Genomic DNA, 8,384 nt, shown 5'->3' with positions numbered 1-8,384 from the left:
GTTGATAGATTTTCATATGTTGAACCATCCCTGCATCTCTAGGATAAAGCCTACTTTTTCTGTGTTCTTGGATTCAATTTCTGAGTATTTTATTGAGTATGTTTACATCTATGTCCATAAGGGAAATTGGTATGTATTTAGTTTTGTTTTGTCTTTATGTGACTTGGGTATCAGAGTAACTGTAGCCTCAAAAATGAATTTGGCAACGTCCCTCCTGTTTCTACTTTGTGCAATAATTTGAGAAGTATTGGAATTAGCTCTTCTTTGAAAGTGTGGTAGAATTCTGCACTAAAACTGTCTGGTCCTTGGCATTTTTGGTTGGGAACCTTTTAACGACTGCTTCTATTTCACTAGGGGTTATAAGTCTATTTAAATTGTTTATCTGATCTTGTTTTAATTTTGGTAAGTGGTACCTATAAGAAAAAGTATCCATTTCTTCAAGATTTTCCAGTTTTGTGGAGTACACTTTTTAAAGCATATGCTTATGTTTCTCTGGATTTCCTCAGTGTCTATTCTTATGTCACCCCTTTCTTTTCTGGTTTTAATTTGTTTATTCTGTCTTTTTTAAAAATAATAATCATTTTTATTTTGCATATCAATTTCAGTTCCCTCTCCTTTCCCTCCTTCCACTCCCCCCACCTTCTCTCCTCACCCCATCTCTATCCACTCCTCAGAGAGGGTGAAACCTCACATGGGGAGTCAACAAAGTCTCTCACATCACTTGAGGCAGAACCAAGGCCTCCCCTGACCCACCCAACAGTATCTAGGCTGAGCAAGGTACCCTTCAACAGGGAATGGATTCCAAAAAGCCAGTTCATGCACTAATGATAAATCCTGATCACACTGTCAGTGGTCCCACAATCTGTCCAAACCACACAACTGTCACCCACATTCAGAGGGCCTATGCCAATTCCCCAAATGCCACCCTCTCTGTCTTTTAGTTAGTATGGATAAGAGTTTATCCTATTGATTTTTCTCAAAGAACAAGCTCTTTGTTTCATTGATTCTTTGTATTGTTCTCTTTGTTTCTATCTTATTGATTTCAGCTCTCAGTTTGACTATCTCCTGCCTTCTACTCCTCTTGGGTATGCTTACTTATTTATATTCTAGAGCTTTCAGATGTGCTGTTAAGTTGCTACTATGAGATCTCACTGCTTTCTTTGTGTCCCATAAGTTTAGGTATGTTGTGTATTCATTTTCATTCAGTTCTAGAAAGGCTTTAATTTCTTTCTTTTTTTTCTGTGTTGACCCATTTTTCAGTAAAGAATTGTTCAGTTTCCATGAGTTTTAAGTTTTCTGTTCTTTCTATTGTTGTTGATATCCAGCTTTAATCCGTGGTGGTCTGAAAGTATGCAGGGATGTAGCTGGCTTTTTTTTTCTGTTTTACTCTTTGGGGGCCCACCACCCAGCTGCTAAATAAATACATAGAGGCTTATTCTTACTTATGAATGCCAAGCCTTAGCTTGGCTTATTTCTAGCCAGCTTTTCTAACTTAAATTATCCCATTTCTCTTTAACTACTTTTTGCCTCTGGGCTTTTTACTTTTGTTTATTCTATATATTTCTCTTTCCTTCTTACTCTGAGACTGGCTGTGTGGCTCTGTGGCTGGATTCTGGTGTCCTCCTCTCCTCCCTTTCTTGCTCCTTACCCTTCCTGTTCTTCTCAAGCCTAGAGTTCTCCTATTTATTCTCTCTGCCTAGCAACTCTATCTATCCCTCTCCTCTGCCCAGCTACTGGCTGTTCAGATCTTTATTAGACCAATTGGCTTTCTAGGACAGGTAAAGTAACACAGCTTTACAGAGTTAAACAAATGGGACATAAGAAAGTGCAACACGTCTTTGCACCATTAAACAAATATTCCACGTCAGGAATGAATGTAACACATCTTAAACTAATATAGCACAACACAGGGATTTGTTTCAATTTCCTTACATCTATTGAAACTTTCTTTGTATTCAAGTATGGTGTCAGTTTTGGAGAAAGTTCCATGAGGTTTTGAGAAGAAAGTATATTCTTTCATGTTTAAGTAGAATGTTCTGTAAATATCTGTTAGGTTCATTTGGTTTATAATGTCAGTTAACCCCAGCATCTCTCTGTGTTGTTTTCATCTGAGTGACTTGTCTAGTGGTGCAAATGGAATATTGATGTCTCCCACTATCAGTGTGTGAGAGTCAAATATGATTTAAGGTGTAGTAGTGTTTCTTTGACAAAAGTGGGTACTCTCATATTTGGGACATAGATATTAGGAATTGAAATGTCATATTGGTGGATTTTTCCTTTGATTATATGAAGTGTTCTTCATTATCTCTTGATTAATTTTGTTTTGAAATCTATTCTGTTTTATTAGATAAAATGGCTACACCAGCTCTATTCTGTTTTATTAGATAAAATGGCTACAACGGATTCTTAGGTCCGTTTATTTGGAATTTATTTGGAAAAATCCAACCCTTTACCCTGAAGAAATGTCTATTCTAGATGTTGGAGTGTGTTTCTTGTATACAACAGAAAGATGGATCCTGTTATCAAATTCATTCTGTTAGTCTCTTTTTTTTTTTTACACAAAGACAGAAGTTTACCCTCCCTCCTCCTCTCCCCCAGTCCCTCACCTCCCCTAACATCCCTTCTGTTGTAAAAGGAGCGGCGGGCTGCATACCACCACCTGGCTAGCTTAACCCCCAGAATAACCACACACAAATTGTATTAATTTAAACACTGCCTGGCCCATTAGTTCTAGCCTCTTATTGGCTAACGTATGTCACCAGGAGCTCGTGGCTTACCGGGAAAGATTCAGCATGTCTGACCTGGCAGCTTCATGGCAGGCCGCTCTCTGACTCTGCCTCCTTTCTCCCAGCATTCCGTTCTGTCTACTCCACCTATCTAAGCTGCCGTCCTATCAAAAGGCCAAGACAGTCTCTTTATTAACCAATGAAAGCAACACATAGAAAGAAGACCCTCCTACACCACCCTTCTGCTTCCCCCATCTACTCCTCTGCTTCTATTCAGAAAAGGATCCATGGATATTGTCAAAGCATGGCATATACAGTTCTAAGACTAGGCACTTTCTTTCATATTAAGACTGGACAGGCAATGCAGTATGAGAAGAAGGATCCCAAATGACACAAAAAAAGTCAAAAGCAGCCCTTGTTCCCTCTGTTAGGAGTTACACAAGAAGACCCAGCCACAAAACCATCACATACATTCAGAGGGCCTAAGTCAGTCCCATGCAGACTCTCTGGTTGTTGGTTCAGTCTCTGGGAACTCCTATGAGCCCAGGTTAGTTGATCCTGTGAGTTTACTTGTGATGTCTTTGATCCTTCTGGCTCCTACAATCCTTCTTTCCTCTCTTCAACAGGATTCCCTGAGCTCAGCCTAATGTTTGACTGTGGGTCTCTGCATCTGTTTCCATCAGTTGCTGAATGAAGCCTCTCTGATGATTGTTGGGTTAGGCACCAATCTATGAGTATAGCAGAATATCATTAGGCATTATGACATTGAATTTTTTTTTCTCCAGTTGTGTTGGTTCTAGTCTAGGTCTCTGGACCATTCAGCCTCTGGATCCTGGTGTTCCAGGCGGTGTCGTGGGTAAGCTCACTCTTGTGACATGTGTCTCAGGCTGGACCAGTCATTGCTTGGCCACTCCCACAATCTCTGTGACACCTTTACCCCAGCATATCTCACAGGCAGGACAGACTGTAGGTCAAAGGTTATGTGCTGGGTTGGTGTCCCAGTCCCTCCACTGGAAGTCTTGCCTGGTCACAGGAGATGGTCAGTTAAGGCTATGTATGTGCTATTGCTAGGAGTCTTAGCTGGGGTCATCCTTGTAGAATCCTTGAAATTTTCCTTGCTGGTATCTAATCCCCAAATGCCCCCCTTTTCAGTCCCTCTGCATCCCACCTGATCTCCCACCTAACCCCAGTCCACCAGTGAAATCTCGTCCATTTCCCTTTCCCAGGGAGATCCATGCTTCCCTGCCCCCCCCCCCTTGAGGCCTCCTTGTTACTTAACCTCTCTGGGTCTGTGGAATGTAGCATGATTATTCTTTATTTACAGCTAATAACCACTTTTTTGGTTTTTTGACAGAGAATTTCTCTGTGTAGCCTTGGAGCCTGTCCTGGCATTTGCTCTGTAGATCAGGCTGGCCTTGAACTCATAATATCCACTTATGAGTGAGTACACACCATGTTTGTTTTTCTGGGTCTGGGTTACCTCACTCAGGATGATTTTTTTTCTAGTGAATTTCATAAAGTCGTTGCTTTTAACAGGTTAGGAAAATTTTTCTCTATGAATAATTGAAATATTTTCTGGCTTTTTGAGCTGGGATTCTTCTTCCTCTATTCCCATTCTTCTTAAGTTTGGTCTTTTCATTGTGTCCCAGATTTCCTGAATGTTTTGTGTCAGGAATTTTTTAGATTTAACATTTTCTTTGACCAATGTATCCATTTCTTCTACTGTATTTTCAATGCCTGAGATTCTTTGTTCCATCTCTTGTATTCTGTTGGCTTGCCTTTTTAGTTTCTGTTCGAATTCCCAAGTTTTTCATTTCCAGAATTCCCTTGGTTTGTGATTTCTTTATCGTTTCTATTTTCATTTTCAGGGCTTTAACAGTTTTATTCATTTCTTTTAGCTGTTTGTTTTCTCTTGGCTGTCTTTAAATGATTTATTCCTTTCCTCCAGTTGTTTGTTTATGTTTTCTCAGATTTCTTTAAGGGGTTTATTAGTTTCATGTTTAAGGATCTCTATCATCTTCACAAAGTTGGGTTTAATGTCTTTTTCCTATGCTTCAGCTCTGTTGGAATATCCAGGGGCTGCTGTGGTGGGTAGCTAAACTCTCATGGTAACATATTGCCCTGAGCGATACTGATTGTGTTCTTATACTGACATCTAGTTATCTAGATGATTATAGACCTAGCTGCTGATATCTGGAATGGTCTTTATTGGGTGGGTGTTTTGTTCCTTGGTTTCTGTTTCTTTTCTGGATTTTCAGAGTGGGTTGACTGTGTGTTTTACTGACCTGCTTGGCTGGTGTGTTAAAGAGGAATGCTTACTGGTGCTGGAAGGTGGGGGATGGGGAGGTCAGGGAGAGATGGTTTGTTGCAGTGCTGGGGCAACCCTGACAATTGGCTCTTGAGTAACAGAGTGGGTGGAGAAGGTCCACTGGCAGCCTACCTGGTAGTCTGGCAGGTGTGGCTTGTGTTTGAGCAGGTGGTGTGGTTGAGTTATGGACTGGGATAAAGCGACAACGTGGGGGAGGTGAGGCCAAGGGGGGTGGTCTGTGGGATCCACAGGAGGTGTGGAGGGGGAGGGGAGCCTGCTGCTGGTGCTCTGTTGCAGTGCTAGTGGCAACCCTGAGAATTGGGTCTGGGGGAACAGAGAGAATGGAGAATGTTTATGGGCAGCCTACCTGGCCTTTTTGTCCTACGATGTCTTTTAAGGTTTTTTTTCTTTTAATTATGGGTATGTCTGTGCCCGGATATGTGCACATGTATTCAGGTGCTCCAGGCATCAGACATGGGTACTGGAAATCAGACTTAGTTCCTCTGCAAGAGCAATACATGCTCTTAACCACTAAACCATCATCTTTTTGGTCCCTAAAAGTGCCATAGTCTTTTAAAATTTCAGCATTTTAAAATCCAAGTTAGCCATCTACTGTGGGTCTACACTATGGCTCGGAAGACCTTAGCAGCCAGACCTTGTTCCTCTCACAGTCTCTAGTTTTTAGTCCTTGCAACTCCACCCCCATGTTCTGAGGCACATCTGGTCCAGGGCTCCATCCTGAAGAAGGTGCTGGTTACTCAAACCCCTCATCAGTGGCACTTGCTGGGTCATCAGCTTGTATGGTATGAACCTGCTGAGAAGAGATGCTCTGTATAGCTCCTTACATATCTCTCACGCTGCACTCTGAAGGCTTCCACAAAGGCTGCTTCAAACAACCTGGCCGTGGGCGTGAGCCTCACCAGTATGTCCGAAATATTAACATGTGCTGGCAAAGAAGACATCATTATATTAAGGACTGAGGATAATGCTGACGCCTTAGGGCTAGTATTTGAAGCACCAAATCAAGAGAAAGTTTCAGCTCATGACATGAAGTTAATGGGCTTAGATGTTAAACAACTTGGTATCCCAGAACAGGAATACAGCTGTGCAATTAAGATGTCTTCTGGTGAATTTGCAATTAGATGCCTAGCCCTTAGCCATACTGGAGATTTTGTTGTTGTATCCTCTGCAAAGGGCAGGGTGAAGTTTTCTGCAAGTGGAGCGCTTAGAAATGGAAACATTAAGTTGTCACAAACAAGTAATGCTGATAAAGAGGAGGATACTGTAACCATAGAGATAAATGAACCAGTTCAGCTAACTTTTCACTGAGATACCTGAACTATTTTACAAAAGCCACTCCTCCGTCTCCTACATTAACACCCAGTGTGTCTGTAGAGGGACCCCTTGTTGTAGGGTATAATATTACTGACGTGGGACACTTATATTATTTGGTTTCAAGATAGAAGATGAAAAAGGATCTTAGGTATTGCTAGAATCTGAGAAAACCAAACCTTTGAGAACTGCTTCTGAGATGCCAGCATGTGCTGAAGTCTTTTCTATCACCAAGTCTGTTCCTGAGTACATATAAAGATATCTTCTGTAAATAACATATTTTTCCGCTCCATTCGGAGGCACGATTAATAAAACCTCAGGGTCAGAAATTGAGGTTCATCCTGAAGATCTGGCTCCTACCTGAGTCTGAAATGGCTATCTCGCCTCCCACAACCTCAGAATAAGACTGTGTCTGAGAGCAGGCTCCCCCTCTCCCCCCTTGTATTCATCTCTAGGGCTGGGATTAAAGGCATGCACCACCCGATTTCTATGGCAACCAGTGTGGCTACTGGGATTAAAGGTGTGTGCTACCATAACCTGGTCTGTCAGGCTGACCAGTGGAACTGTTTTACTCTCAGATCTTCAGGCAGGCTTTATTAAAATAGAATTGAAATGCCTCTACACCAAACTCCACAATTTGTTTAAAGAATAAACTTGAGAGTAAGAACTGGTTTTGTTAACATACATATTTCTATCTTAGAAATACTGACAATATTTCAATCAAAATGGTTTTGATGCCAAACTCAGGTTTTTTTTTATTTTACATACCAACCACAGTTCCCCACTTCCCTCCTCCTGCTCTCTCCACCCCCCAACCCATCCCCATTCACCCCCGGAACCACAGCTTTTGTGTGCAGACCGAGAGGACATAGTCACAGGCTTCACCTCAGTGATGCTGGCCTCTGAATCACAGTTCATGTCTCAGCCTCGGCTAATCTCTGTCCCAGGAAAGCAGAAGTTTTGTTTTAGTGATTCTGGTCACTTGTTCGTCACAGCTGATTCCTTTCTGCAGCTGACCAAAAGTCACATATTTATCCTCAAAATACCACACAAATGGCCTCTTCCCTCTGAAACATCACAAGTCGGGCCTCTATCATTGGCAACACTCTCAGAATTCCTATCTCCCAAGCTCCCACAACAACCCATTAAGTCCTGAACACTCAATGGTTTTTCCAGCCCAAAGTTTCAATCTCTTTCCACAATTTTCTCCAAGACAACATGTTCAGGTCAGTCACAGAACTCCCTCAGATCCGGGTATCAGTTTCTGTCTTAGTTTGTTTATCCTGTGACAAACACCATGATCAAAATCAATTTGGAAAGGAAAGAGTTAATTTTATCTTACAGCTTACAGATCATCATGAGAAGCCAGGACAGGAACTAAATGCAGGAACCTAAAGGCAGGAAGTAAAGCAGAGACCATGGAAGAGAACTGCTTACTGGCTTGTTCCTCATGATTGCTCAGACTGCTTTCTTATACCACCTAGGACCATATGCCAAAGGGTGGCACCATTTTTGTTGGTCTGGGCTCTCTAATACAGATTGTTATTCAAGAAAATACCCTCCATGGGATGAAGAATTGGCTCAGCTATTAAGAGAATTACTGCTCCTATAGAAGACTTGGGTTCAGTTTCCAGCACCTACATGGTATTTTAGACATACTTAAAGCTACTCAATTATACGTTTATGTAGGTAAATCATACAGCATATGGATTGTGTATCAATGAAACTACTACAAAAAACAGAATGAAGTATCTGATGTACACAGAAAATTTTCTGTTGGTGTAATCAAACCCTCTGACCAAAAGCAACATAGAGGAGGAAAGTGTTTAATTTCACTTTACACTTCCAAGTCACAGTCCATCGTGAAGGAAGTCAGGGCAGGAGATCAAGTCAAAAGTCTGAAGGCAGAAACCATCGACTGCTTGCTGGTGTCTCAGGCTCACATTCAGATAGCTTCTGTGGTGGTTTGAATAAGAATGGCCCCCAGACCAGGATCTAGCTCTAATTTATGAGCTGAC

At 41.7% G+C, this 8,384-nt stretch overlaps 1 pseudogene; it reads left to right on the top strand.

Annotated features, from left to right (window-relative positions):
• Nucleotides 1-6,517, top strand: part of LOC101979407 — a 90,839-nt pseudogene extending 84,322 nt beyond the window's left edge.
• The last annotated feature ends 1,867 nt before the right edge of the window (nt 6,518-8,384 follow it).

The sequence above is a fragment of the Microtus ochrogaster genome, chromosome X (assembly GCF_000317375.1).
Source record: "Microtus ochrogaster isolate Prairie Vole_2 chromosome X, MicOch1.0, whole genome shotgun sequence".
NCBI classification, from domain to species: domain Eukaryota; kingdom Metazoa; phylum Chordata; class Mammalia; order Rodentia; family Cricetidae; genus Microtus; species Microtus ochrogaster.
This window is presented reverse-complemented; position numbering and strand designations above follow the sequence as displayed.